We start from the raw sequence: 12,671 nt of genomic DNA on the forward strand, positions 1-12,671 counted from the left end.
ACCTTGACAGTGTGTTATGTAAAATGTCAGGAAATAATAGTTAAACTCTGCTTTCACACCCTCTTGTAACTCATCTGTGACTTTTTTTGTACAGTTTTCTACTAAATTGCCCTCTGACGCGCCCCACGAGTGATCTCATGACTTGTCATGACCCGACATGTACAGTAAAAATGATTTATGTAAACGTACAAAACCTCACAGAAAGAGCAACCAAAACACACGTAGACCTCAGACCTAAAGAGATGCAAAATTGCATACAATTTAAATGACGGCTATCAAATTCTTATTTAAAAGATGGAATCTGTAAATATTGACGATCTTAAAGTTAATTAGGTGGCACTTGCATGGCAGGTTATTTTGTTTGGTTTAGAGACAACAAGGCACATTTACTAAGTCTCCATATTTGCCATGCGTTATTCAAAATGTGTTTCAGCAGCTATTGTTGTTTTCATTCCGTTAAACTCTGTGTTGAATGTGACAAATAGTTGCTATGAGAGACAGTAGCGTCACTTTTAATATGACGCTTTTTCACAACATGGGTTGTATCATAAGTGAATTTGTTGTTGCCGCCATTTTATAACAGTCAAGTGACATGCGTACATAATGAGTTGAATTAATGTGAAAGTTAGCGTGTGAATCCAACGTACATAACAAGGCAGCAGTTTTGTCTTCGTCACGCAAGCTAACCGCTACCATGTTGTTTTTGTAACACAAATGCGAATAAGGCAACTGAGATGGGAACCACTTCACTGTGTTTGGTTAGCGTTAGCACGTATCAACAGTTAGCATGTGACTCCAACATACACTGCAAGCTAACCGCTGCCGTGTTGTTTTTGTAAACACAACAGGTACGATTTTATAAACGAGTCCAAAAAGACGCAATTCTCGATGTGAATACGCAACCGAGATAGAAACCACCTCACTGCGTTTGGTTAACGCGACCTTGTAGCAGAGACTCGGCGTTTTTGCGGCAAACTGCATATTAGCAAGTAGACTAAAAGCTTCAATTAAATTCCATCCATCAATTGTCCAAATATGAAACTTTATTCCTTAGTTGTTTACAGGCTAAGATTTGGACGAACAACCATTCACACAAATTATACAATTAAATAACGGTGGTTAGCTCGTTTTACATTTTTGAATCACATGATGCAGTTCTCGACATCATCATGTACTGTATTCATGGTGCTTGTAAAAGGAGCTACACAGAGGCGACACGGAGAATACACCTGAATTGGTCGCCAGCCAATCGCAGGGCAGAATTTGACAAATGATTGACAATGATTGGAAAATTTAGAGTCTTCAACGATGCAGAGGCAAGAACTGCAAGGCATATGTGCTAACCACTATTTACCATGCTAAGCTAGTTGTTATGTTGACATTGTTAATGTTATTTATTATACAATCCACAAAAAACATTTCGCATCACCGAGCACCATCTATACGTAAGGCCAAACCACTAGCAAACCAAACCGTTAGTGACAAGCAAACTGTTTGTTTTGAAGCGAGCACTTGTGGTTGCGCCATTTCCCATGAGCGATGGTTTTCCGCCCATTGACAGCGAAAAATTTGTTGTGACTATTCAATCGAGGGTGTTTTTTTCTAAAAAAACAAAACAAACAAACTGTAAACTGCATGTGTAATCCAACAGGCTTATGTGTTGTTGTCGTCATTGTATATTTGTTGTTATTCATCCGCGCGCGTGCACACACGCTGTGGTTGCTAGGTGTCAGCTCACACAACAACAGCAACACAAATGTGAATGTTGCTGCTTCTTTTTTCTACTTTCGGACACACAACTACAACCGACAGTGTGTGACTGTTCCGTGGAATGTCCGCAACACAACTGGAGCCCAGATGTCATGTCTGCTCCCAACCCCCCACCACCCTTTTTTTAAATAAAATAAAATGCGCATTACAACCTCAATGGTGCATTTGCATTATTAGTCATTTTTTTCAAGGATTCAAGGAATTTGATATTAGCCTGTATACTATAATTTCATGGGTGCCCCAAGAAAGTCTTACCTTTCTGCCTCCCTAGATCAACGCCCCTGACTGTCATCATCAAATAACATTTTGGGAACTATATTTACCTTGTTCAATGAGCATTAAAGAGATGGACTTTTTGCCTTGTTTTTTCTTGTCCTGCCTTGTCTTTGTTTTTGTTTTTTCTAAATTTACATGAAATCAAAAAGGTACTGTACAAGACTCCAGCTGTCACTTCATAGCAATGTTACGTTTATGATTTTTTGCTTAACTTCTTGTATGCCTGTATGAGAATGAGGATGAAAATAAGATATCTATGACACAACTGTCAGTAACGTTGTGAGCGACTTATGTATTGTTTTTGTATTTTACTATTAAAGTGGTTGACTTGTTTTCACACTTGGAAGAAATATATAATAAATAACAATTACAAATATGTTTTTAAAAATAACATGTAATGATTGAAATAATTAACAATATATGTTCAAAAATGTTAATAAATTACAAATGATGTATAAAAAAAAGAATATTAGAAATGAGAAATGTTCAAATATGACAAAAAAATTAATAACAAATAATGTTAACAGTGCAAAAAAAACATTAAAATTGACAAGTGATGTTAAAAACGAAAAATAATGTGATAGTTTTCAAAATTACAATGTAAAAATTTGTGTTGAAAAATTGTCCAGGGTTTGTATTTTGACTTTCTGCATTTTTTTGTTGCAAGTGTAACTTGTATTTCTATTTTTTTATGCATTTGTGTTACCTTTTCAGTGCACTTTTTTTTTTATTCTCTACTTTTAGTCCAGAAAGTTCTGTACATTAAAATGACCATATTACCATGTTTTATGCTCTGGAAAAAAAAGACATCACTGCGAAATGATCACTATCTCAGATTTTCGTCTTGATGATTGTAAAAATGATTCTGACAATATAACCCCCAAATATTGTCATGTAGAACATTTAATAAATTGACAAATTATAGATCCAGCGTGTTGTTGTTTTGTCTCTTTTTTCCCCCAGAGCTGTATACGCTACAGTGAGTGTGTTATGTACAGTATATGTGTTTCTGTGTCTACTTTGTATATTTGGTCTCCTTGCTTGTTTTGTCAAAATATGTTGTGCAGCCTCCGAGCCCCTCACTGCACGCCTCCGGTTTATGGCCGCCATATAAAGCGCATCCTCCTGCAGGGTCATAAAGCAACAGCATGCATTTGGAGAATAAACGTGACTTTCCCCCCCACCACTCTACCATCCTACACGCACACACACACAGAAAAGACGTGGCTTTTTCTTTTAAAGGAGGGAGAGCGAGAGAGAGAGAGAGAGCGAGAGGGAGAACAAGAAGAAGCCATAAAGTAATTAAGGCCAGACAGTCTCGGTGACTATATGGTTTTATTGAACATCCTTTTCCTGCTTCGACTGCACCTCGAAATGTTAAAGTCATTGTCTGAGCTGGGGGGGAGCCGACGGCCTCGAACCTCGGTGCAAAAGCGCCAGACCACAAAAGGAGCCAGGGAGCCAAGCACAGCAACCGAAGAAGAAAAAAAAAAAGCGAGAAAGCATTTCGTGTTTGTTTGCTCGTGCACCAAAGTGCAACAACGAGCCCGACAATGAACCGAAATTGGAAGATATCAATTTCACGACCAAAAAAAAGAAAGACTCGACATTCGACGACACGTCAATTGCCATATGCACTACTTTGTTTAAACACGTCCCTGTACGTCGCACTTTATTTTATGATTTTTGTTTTGACGCACATTTTCCTTCATTTGCTATTGTTTTAGTTGCACGTGTATAGGCTGCATGCGTTTCAAAAATGTATACATGTGACCTTTTAATTGCACATTTGGTTTATTTTCTTTCCATTTACGGTATTATTTTTTTTAAGTAGCGACTGTGCATTTTGAAAATATTTTTTTTATTTACGTAAGACATTTTATTTGCACATTTGAGGCTTTTGTTTTTATTTTGTGCATTTTTTTCCTTCTCCGAGCTTTTATTTGCACATTCAGAAACATATTTTTAAATATTTTAGTCTCCAGTTACCCCTTCTTCCACGTTTGTATTGAAATATATTGATGTATTTTGTTTCCTTTTAATTGCAATTTTATTTAATTATTTTTTAAAGTTTATACTTGTTTATATATATATATTTAAACAATAGGACATGTTCCTTTCACCTATTTTCTTTTTCTGTGCGACAGCGAACCGGCCGTAATTGTGTTATCAAAGCTTCCTGTTTTAAAGGAATAATAACAATAATAAGAAATGCACAATTATCAGAGATAATTCGCGACTGAATTATCTCATGCAACGAAATTGGTTGTGCTGCTAAAAACGAATGCAGCTAAAACCTAAAATAGAAAATCCAAAGTACAAAAGTAGTCCTTTTTACCTTTTAGTTGAAACAGAAGGATGAATTACATTTTTAGAGGGTCTCGTAAAAGTGTAAAAGAAAACACACGCACACGTGCGCGCGCACACACTCACACACTCTCACACACGATACGAGTGTGCATTAATATCGCGGCGCGGGAGCAGTTAAAGTGCTGCCGAAATTAAATAGAAAGTATGTAACGTTCAAGTTATTGCTGGTATAATGAAAAGTTGCCCCTGGTTCTACGTTGTGCTATCATTCACCTTGTAAACGAGTTATTATGTATCAATTATTCCGTAAAGGACGAGGACGCTCTGATACATTACGGTTATTTCTAAACTATACGAGGGTGGAAAGGGCCACTTTTGTCAGTTTAATTCCGAAGTATATCCCATTTAAGTTCCCACATCAGCACGAAGAAAAATAAGACGTAAAATGGGCTTAAACGCTCAACATTGGACATTTGGAGGCTTGAAATGTGTGTTTTGTAGTTAGATAATTTTTCGCTAGGTGGTGCTGTTGTCTTTCATGAGCGGTGGAAGGTTGTTTGAGGTAACAGCACAAGTGCAGCCAGGAAGTGGAAAATAAGACGTCATATTTAACCGTTTATACACCTGAAGTTATTACAGCTTTATCTTTTTTATCCAGTGCAACATTTATTTGACTGTTTAATTTCGGGGTTTTTTTTGGTTAAGTGATAGACAATATTTCAATCAAATATTATTCTGCCATTCACTCATTTGGATACTTCACATTGCTAACTTGCTGTATGTATAGATATATCTTGATATTAACTAGCTGGTGGATGGGTGGATGGGTGGATGGATGGTTTTATTTGAGATCTTTTTCCTGCTTCGACTGCACCTCGAAATGTAACACATCTTTTTTCAGTCATTATTTATTACTGAAATAAATTGTCATAATTGCTCATTTCCATAATATGACATTGAATTGAAAAGAAATTGAATGTTATTCTGCACTATAAAAAAGTCACCTTTTGCCTGTTTTTCTGCCCAGGCCACAACAATATCTACTGTACAAAATGTTATTTAGGCGCCATCTTGTTTTGGTGCCCATGGCTTGTCTAATAGGAAAAAGGTGCATTGCCGCCATCTTGTGTCATCTCACGGCAATTACAAACCTCTGTCAGCTACTTGTACAGACGCTTTCGTTTTTATTTGAGTAAGGATTATTCAGTCGTTTACTCATGTCAGACAAACGATGAATACCTTTGGAAATTATCTGCAGTTTTACAATGTCATATATCAACAATAAAAGGATATTCTTGGCTCGGCTCAAAATTGACCCTTGTGTGCAACAGTATGTCCTGCGTTAAAATAATGTCTTCAAAAGTCCCTTTTACGACCTAAGATGTCCTATGTTGCGTTTATTGGCGATGGGTGTGTTTGTAGTTGGGTGAGTTGGGGGGTGCTTCCATGTAAAGTGTTTTTAGCTTGTTGCTGATGCTCTGCCGTCTTTGCAAGACGCAATTCCTGCGTGTCGCTTTTTTTGTGGTGGCTGCCGGCAGGCCCACTAAGCACCAAATAATCAATCATAATATATATATATATATTTTTTTTAATATGCCCTTCATTCACAAAAATTGCGGTAGATTTTCCATAAACGAAGCAATGGTTGTTGTTTTTTTAAATTAAGATTAAGATATACGGTGAGGCTATACGCAACATGTCGATGTGGAGTATTCGAATGTAAATGTTTAATATTAGTAATGATCTAAAGATATTTTAAGGAATGTGATTCGTTTCTGACCGCATTTAAATATTCTCCGAAATTTTAATGACCTTGCAATAACGTTAAAACACGACCGAATAAATATTCGAGGAATAAGTAGTATACATTTCTGTATTGTTGTGTTGTTTGTTGTTGGTTTTTTTTTTTGTTTTTTTTGCCATTCACTGATTGAACTCCTGGAGGCTCAAATAATTGCTTTAGGTAGCTCACGCTGTAAAAAGGGGGAAAGGCCATAAACACACACACGATGAGTGTATAATGTCATAAAAACGCAAGCAGTAACCATAGAAACGCGCTTCACTACCACGAAGGTGCAGTGTTAAATAAAACGTGATAAAATGGCACACGTTTATATCGACTGTCAATTCTGACCACATTCATTTTGGGGTAAATATTAACTGCAGACATATCAATTTTGGGTATGGATGATGTGTTTGGGAGGGGGGGGGGGGCTATCGTTAAACATGTACATTTAATAACATTCGTTTATAACTCCATGATCTTATTATTTATATAAATGCCACCTGAAACTGCACTACGTGATTGCAGTGGCCCTCTGCAGGCACACACCACACGGACGCCGAATACTAATTGAGACATGGGAGGGGGGGGGGGGGTGCAACGCTGTGTGGTAGACGGAAATAAATATACACAAAAATGAAGTCTAGATACAAAGAAAAACGTGCGAGGCAAAACGAACTGCACAATACTGTTAAATTGTCATGAATTGCTTGCTTGTTCTTTATATATCATGGGGATGCATGTGTTTATGATTATTCAATACGTGACAAATGAAATGTCATTTTCGAAATTGTTGCTAAGAGGACAAAGGGGTGTTTTATTTTGAATGGATGGCATAAAGCTTATGCGGTATATTACAATGGTAGTATGAAAAAAACATGAATGTGCTTCTGAAAGTGTATCGTATTTTGTTTGAATTTATATACTTTTAAATTCGGATTTTTTTTTTTTTGTCTGCTTTTATTCTTCGAGCCAAACATTTTCCTGATCAACAATTGAAAACTAATTCATAAAATCATACGTTTTTGTCGTCACGTTTGTCTTTTTTTTTAAAAAAAATGTATGGCTGTCTTTTTGTGCTCTTTGTTTGGTTGGATCAAAAACACTTTTCAGGAAAACGAGTTCAAAATCACGCCGGCCAACCATTAAAAAACAACAATTAAAAAATCCCTTGAGAGAAATTTCCTGCTGTAGCAAAATTATACTGACATGAAAGTGTCTTTTCCAAAGCCAAACAAACAAAACAGCCCGCATCGACATCATGATTAAAAGCACACGACAAGGCGTATGAAAAGCATTTCCACAAATAGCATATTTGCATTCCACATGTAATTCATAACAAACCTTAATAAAATTACATAAAAATAAAGCTCAAGCTGTTTATAAACGAAATAAGACAAATATTCGTATGAACAGCAACAAATGTCAATGCAGGAAAAAAAAACATTAACGTATTTTCAATACGAGGTAAACTGAAAATTAAATACAAAGCAAATCCTTTGAACAGCTACAACAAAAATGCTCTTATTGAAGCATTGAAATTAGGGAAACTGTTGCTGATCGACTCTAAAATCCACATTAAGTGATATCGCACATTATGACATTAGAACCCCCCCCCTTCCAACATCGAGTTTCCAAGATGGATGCTCCTCGCTTCCTCGCGAGTGCAGCTGCCACAAATCACAGCCCCCCCAAAATTCCCCTCACGCCTTGCTCTTCTGCTGCCGCGTGATTTTACGAGCGCGCACCGGCCGCCATTGGCCACCTGCGCTCACGTGACCAATCGCGTCTCACTCTTGCTTCCTTTCCGTCTCGCCGCGTGTGTAGACGCGCCGCCGCCACGACGCACGCACGGTAAAAACTCCTCTCTTGTCACACCCACACACCCCCGCACTTCCTTTACACCGTTTTTTCTCCGTGTATTTCTGCACATTTCTTTCGAAGCTTAACTTTTGAGTTTGACGCACAATTGCGTCACATGCGCTGCAACTTGCTGCAAACTGAAATAGTCTTGTTTTTCTTTAAGATGCTGGCGTGCAACATGCGGGACGATCACATCAGCAGGTAAGCTATTCTTAAAGTATTTGCATGATAAATATTACGTTACACTGTTATTACTGCTTTATTACATCATTTTTTTTTAGGGCTCTGTGTAATAAATGTTACGTTATTGCAAGACCATTGCTGAGGGATTGGAAGAGAATTGCATGTTTTACTTTAAACTTACTTTGTGTGCATATTTGACGACCATAAATGCGCAATTAGAATATGAATTATGAAATGTGGTGACGTCACGACGAGTAGGTGCAAGGGGAGTTGCAGAGAAGTTTCAGTGCACTTTGTCTTGACGCTTTCTGACACATGCCGACGGTTGCAATGTGGACGTGAGGTGACATCATCTCGTGCCGTGACGTCATCGCTGCACGATGAAAAGCACGAGGGATAATCATATGATAATAATGCATTTTATTGGATGGATGCACGCATTTTTTTCATAGCTGAGAACTTTTGTTGTGTTAGGAACCAAACGACAGCGAAAAAAACAACCGTAATGCCAAGTTAAATGAATTAAATATTAAACTACATGTAATATTTTGGTCTGACTCCTACACAGATGGAAATAACTGACGAACGCCCCTCCTTATTTTCTCAGTTTTTTTTTTTTTTTTACGAGGGCCCTTTGACTGAGGCTCACACACACCCACAGAGACACAAAGATGGCAGTATTTTATGTTTTTCTTTTTCCTTTTACAATTGTACACTTCCTATGGCGGAGGTGGGGGCGGGGTCTATAGGGGGTGGGCGGGGTGGAGAGAGGAGAGAGGAGAAACAAAGACAGTATTTCACCGGTGATGCTCACTGGAGCTCAGCTGGCACTGGCAGTATTTACAACCTACTGCAATGCGGCAGAGGAGCCCTGCGTGTGCGTGTGCGTGCGCGTGAGAGAGAGCGTGCGTGTGAGTGGCAACAAAAGGGACAAAAGGGTGACACTGACGCCGCGCAAACCTTGAAAATTTACACCAGGAGACAGACAGATGGACAGTTGTGTCGTGCTGCTGATTGTGGCTTTGCTCTTTGCGTGTGTGCGTGTAGGATGACAAAAACGATGACGTTCACCGAGAAGGAGGTGAAGAAGAAGAGCAGCTGCAAATTTGTCACGTAAGAGCCAAAGTCTCACTGCTTCCATAGCAGCGTATGCGGTTTTATGCACATGTGCGAAAAAGACCACTAAAAGTGACCTTTACAAACATGACTTTTGCACCATTTCAACTCAATAGAGAAACATTTCGAAAATAACTCTAAAGTCAATTATGAGCCACAAAATGGTCCATGCAGAGGATAACAAGCAATAAGTGTGAATAAGTCGATAAATGACCTTGATCCTGAGCAATTTCCATTGACTGAGAGTTATTAATGTAAGAATGCAAAGAAATGATGCACCACGTGGGATCCAATACAAGAATTTGATGATCAGTTTGGAAAATGGGCGTTACCTTCGCAGCTCCGCAGTGATGCCAACATAATATTCATTTTGTGCGTTGTTGAACATTCTAAGTTGAATGATTGCATTCAGTGGGTGGGAAAAAAATCTAATGACTTCCAGTTGAGCTGTTGTGATCCCGAATGGAGGTATGAATTTAACATATTTTATGTAAAATTGTGCTTGTGGTTTAAGTTTGGGCCTACAGCCGTTCTGAATAATTTCGTGCAGTTTGACGCAGTGCAGTTGTGTAACAATGCAAACTACAACCATAGAATAACAAACATTTTTCAATGAATGCCTAAAACTAAACCTTAATATGTTTGTGAAGGCAGAATTGGGGATACAGCTTTTGTATTGATCATTAACACTGCAGTGCGCCAAACTTTTGTCGCAATTATTTGATAAGACATATGCTAGTCTCTAATGTTTAAGTTATAAAATCATTTTTTGTTTGCTTTGTTTCCCTTTAATTGTTTATTTTTTTTCTCGAATCGTGAGGATAAGCGGTTCAAATGATGGCTGGGTGGTATTTCACGTTCGCTGCACTGCAGAGATGCAGGTAACGCCCATTTTTCCAAAGCGCAGTCTGCTGTTTCTACTTTTGTCCACTAGAGGGCGGTACAAGACAAAGAATAAAACTGCTTGCCGAGCACTGCAGACAGGGCGACATTTTTAATGCGTAACCAACTTTTCGACTTGATTTATTTTGAATGAGAAGCAATGTCATGTCTTGCTTGCAGCATTTGTGTCATGTTATACACAAGGATGTAATTGGACCACAAATAAATGACAATACACATTCAAACCATATTTAATAGATAAAGTTATAATTTCCAGTTACCATGAACGCACCCCTACCCGGGTGCGTTCATATTCTTGGGGAAATTAAGCTTTAATAGTACAGACGTCCAAAATCATGAAGTTTGTTGTTTACATAACGCAGTGTCGATTTAGAATGTTATCTGCCCATTCGTAACTATGTTTAATGACTATAAACTAATGAATACATACTTATTTAATGAATTTTGCGCAGTTCAAAGAAAGAGAACAATCACACGCGGTCAATTTTGCACAGCGTCATTATGCGAGCCTCCTTGTAAACACCTCCACCAGGGTGCGCTCAAATACATGGGAAAATTCAGTTTTGATCTGACAGACGTTCTAAACCAGGAAGTAGTGCGAAATGCACATTAATCGGATTTCATTTGGATGTGCGAGAATACAGATCACTATGAATTAGGCATACAATTATTCAAGCAAGTGTTATGAGGGCATTCTTGCATTGTTTGGCTAGCTAGACAGACAGACACTATGGTGCATTCAAATCAATGGGAACATTGAGCCTTAAGGTTATACAGATCATAAATCACAAAGCGCGGTTAAGTAGTACGTGACAAACCATGTGTGTGATCAAGGATGTCTAATAACTATAACTTACACACTTGTAGTATACATTCAAGACGATTCTTCAGTTTTGGGGGGATTTTTTGTTTGCATTTTTTGCAGCTTTTGGTGACATAAACACGTGTTTTCCTGACGCCACTTCAACCGAGGTGCGTTCAATACCACGGTGTGTGTGTGTGTGTGTGTGTAGGTGTATATATATATAGACATACACCTACACACACACACACACACACACACACACACATATGGTTTGAAAAGGGAGTCTTTGGTGATATTTTTGCACATTTGGCTTGACAAACACACGCACACACACACACAAACACACGCACACTCACACACATTTGCGCGTGTGTTTTCACAGCGCCCCACTTTATGGCTTTATTGCTCCCCATATACGGAAATCAAAGCAGGAAACAAATGCTCCCGCATTCCAGGGGCATCCGGAAAAGTGCAAAAAGAGTCGTTTAGCCTTGTTTGGACAGGGGTCAGTAGACGTCTGGAGGCGCGCGCGCGCGCACGTATACTCACGTACGGAGCTCAGTGGCCAACGTATGCAAATAAAAATTTGAAATCAAATGAGTAAGCCAAAAACGAAACTTAAATCAATATTGGATCTGTTCTGAGAATATTCGCAGTGCGTTTTAAGTATAGACTTAAGATGCAAACATCCGTTTTTTTAAAAAAAATAAAGAGATGCAAACGTTTTTTCCCCCCCGTTACTTTTCGAAGCGTCCCCTCCCAGGACAATTTATGGGCCCGCGTGGGAGACCTGAAAAAAGGAGAAGGGGGGGGGGGGGGGGAGAGAGAACACGTGATAGCAATAAAGTGTGTTTTATTGCCGGTGGCGTGACAGGCCCCAAAATATAACTCAGACAGCAGCCGACAGGCCACCACATCGCATCTGCGGCGACACACACCTCGAAAAAAATTTGTCCCGGGTTCGACGTAGAAGAGAGGACGACGAGATTTAGCTTCCACGCGAGACCGGGAGGGCTGCGAGTTTTCATATTTGGCAGAGATGATGGTATGAGATATGGATGGGGAGGGGGGGGGAATAGTGGTGGGGGGTCCAATCGATGGTCCGGGGATCCTGCGTTGACCCCGGTGGGATGAGCGAGGGGGTCCAGAGATCCACCTGTGCTCCAAATATGGGATCCAATTAAGTCACTCGGGCTGCAAAGGGCGACACGCGTGGACGGCCACTCACTGTCACGGAGGACGAGCCCGGCTGCAGGTGACATTTACTCGGCCGGTAAGCAAACTCCACTTATCAATTTACATGCTTCAAGTTTATAAAATGATTTTATTCATTGATAATGTTGCATCGTCAAAAGGAAGGATTTAGAGTATACATAATATTGATTAAAAATAGAGGCGTGTTTGTTTGAATGCGATTCTGCACATTTTCTCATACACAGCTCTAGGCGGGGAATTAAGAATCAAATAAATCGGTATTTTTGGCATCTTTCATTTGGTGAAATTAAATGCTCCAAATAATATTTCTATCTAGAATTTCGGAGTATTATAGAATAAAAGAAAATGTTAATTCTACTCAAACATACGTATAGATAGAAATATTTAACAAACTGATCATTTTATTTTCCCCCCAAAGCTAAAATACAGATTATTTTATATTCTAGC

At 38.8% G+C, this 12,671-nt stretch overlaps 1 long non-coding RNA gene across 2 annotated transcripts in view; it reads right to left on the minus strand.

Moving 5' to 3' along the window:
* The window catches only part of LOC147139947 (uncharacterized), a 31,075-nt gene that overhangs the window by 5,283 nt on the left and 13,121 nt on the right, over positions 1-12,671 (minus strand). Inside the window, exon 3 of one of the 2 annotated variants that reach the window (XR_015088587.1) lies at positions 3,046-3,171. The exons of the other annotated variant lie outside the window; for it this stretch is intronic. This is a non-coding gene — a long non-coding RNA (uncharacterized LOC147139947). Of the gene's footprint in view, positions 1-3,045; positions 3,172-12,671 lie in introns of those variants that run through there. 2 annotated transcript variants of the gene reach the window in all.

Source organism: Filicampus tigris, chromosome 11 (assembly GCF_054856515.1).
Source record: "Filicampus tigris isolate MCC_2025a chromosome 11, RoL_Ftig_1.0, whole genome shotgun sequence".
In the NCBI taxonomy this organism is placed as follows: Eukaryota; Metazoa; Chordata; class Actinopteri; order Syngnathiformes; family Syngnathidae; genus Filicampus; species Filicampus tigris.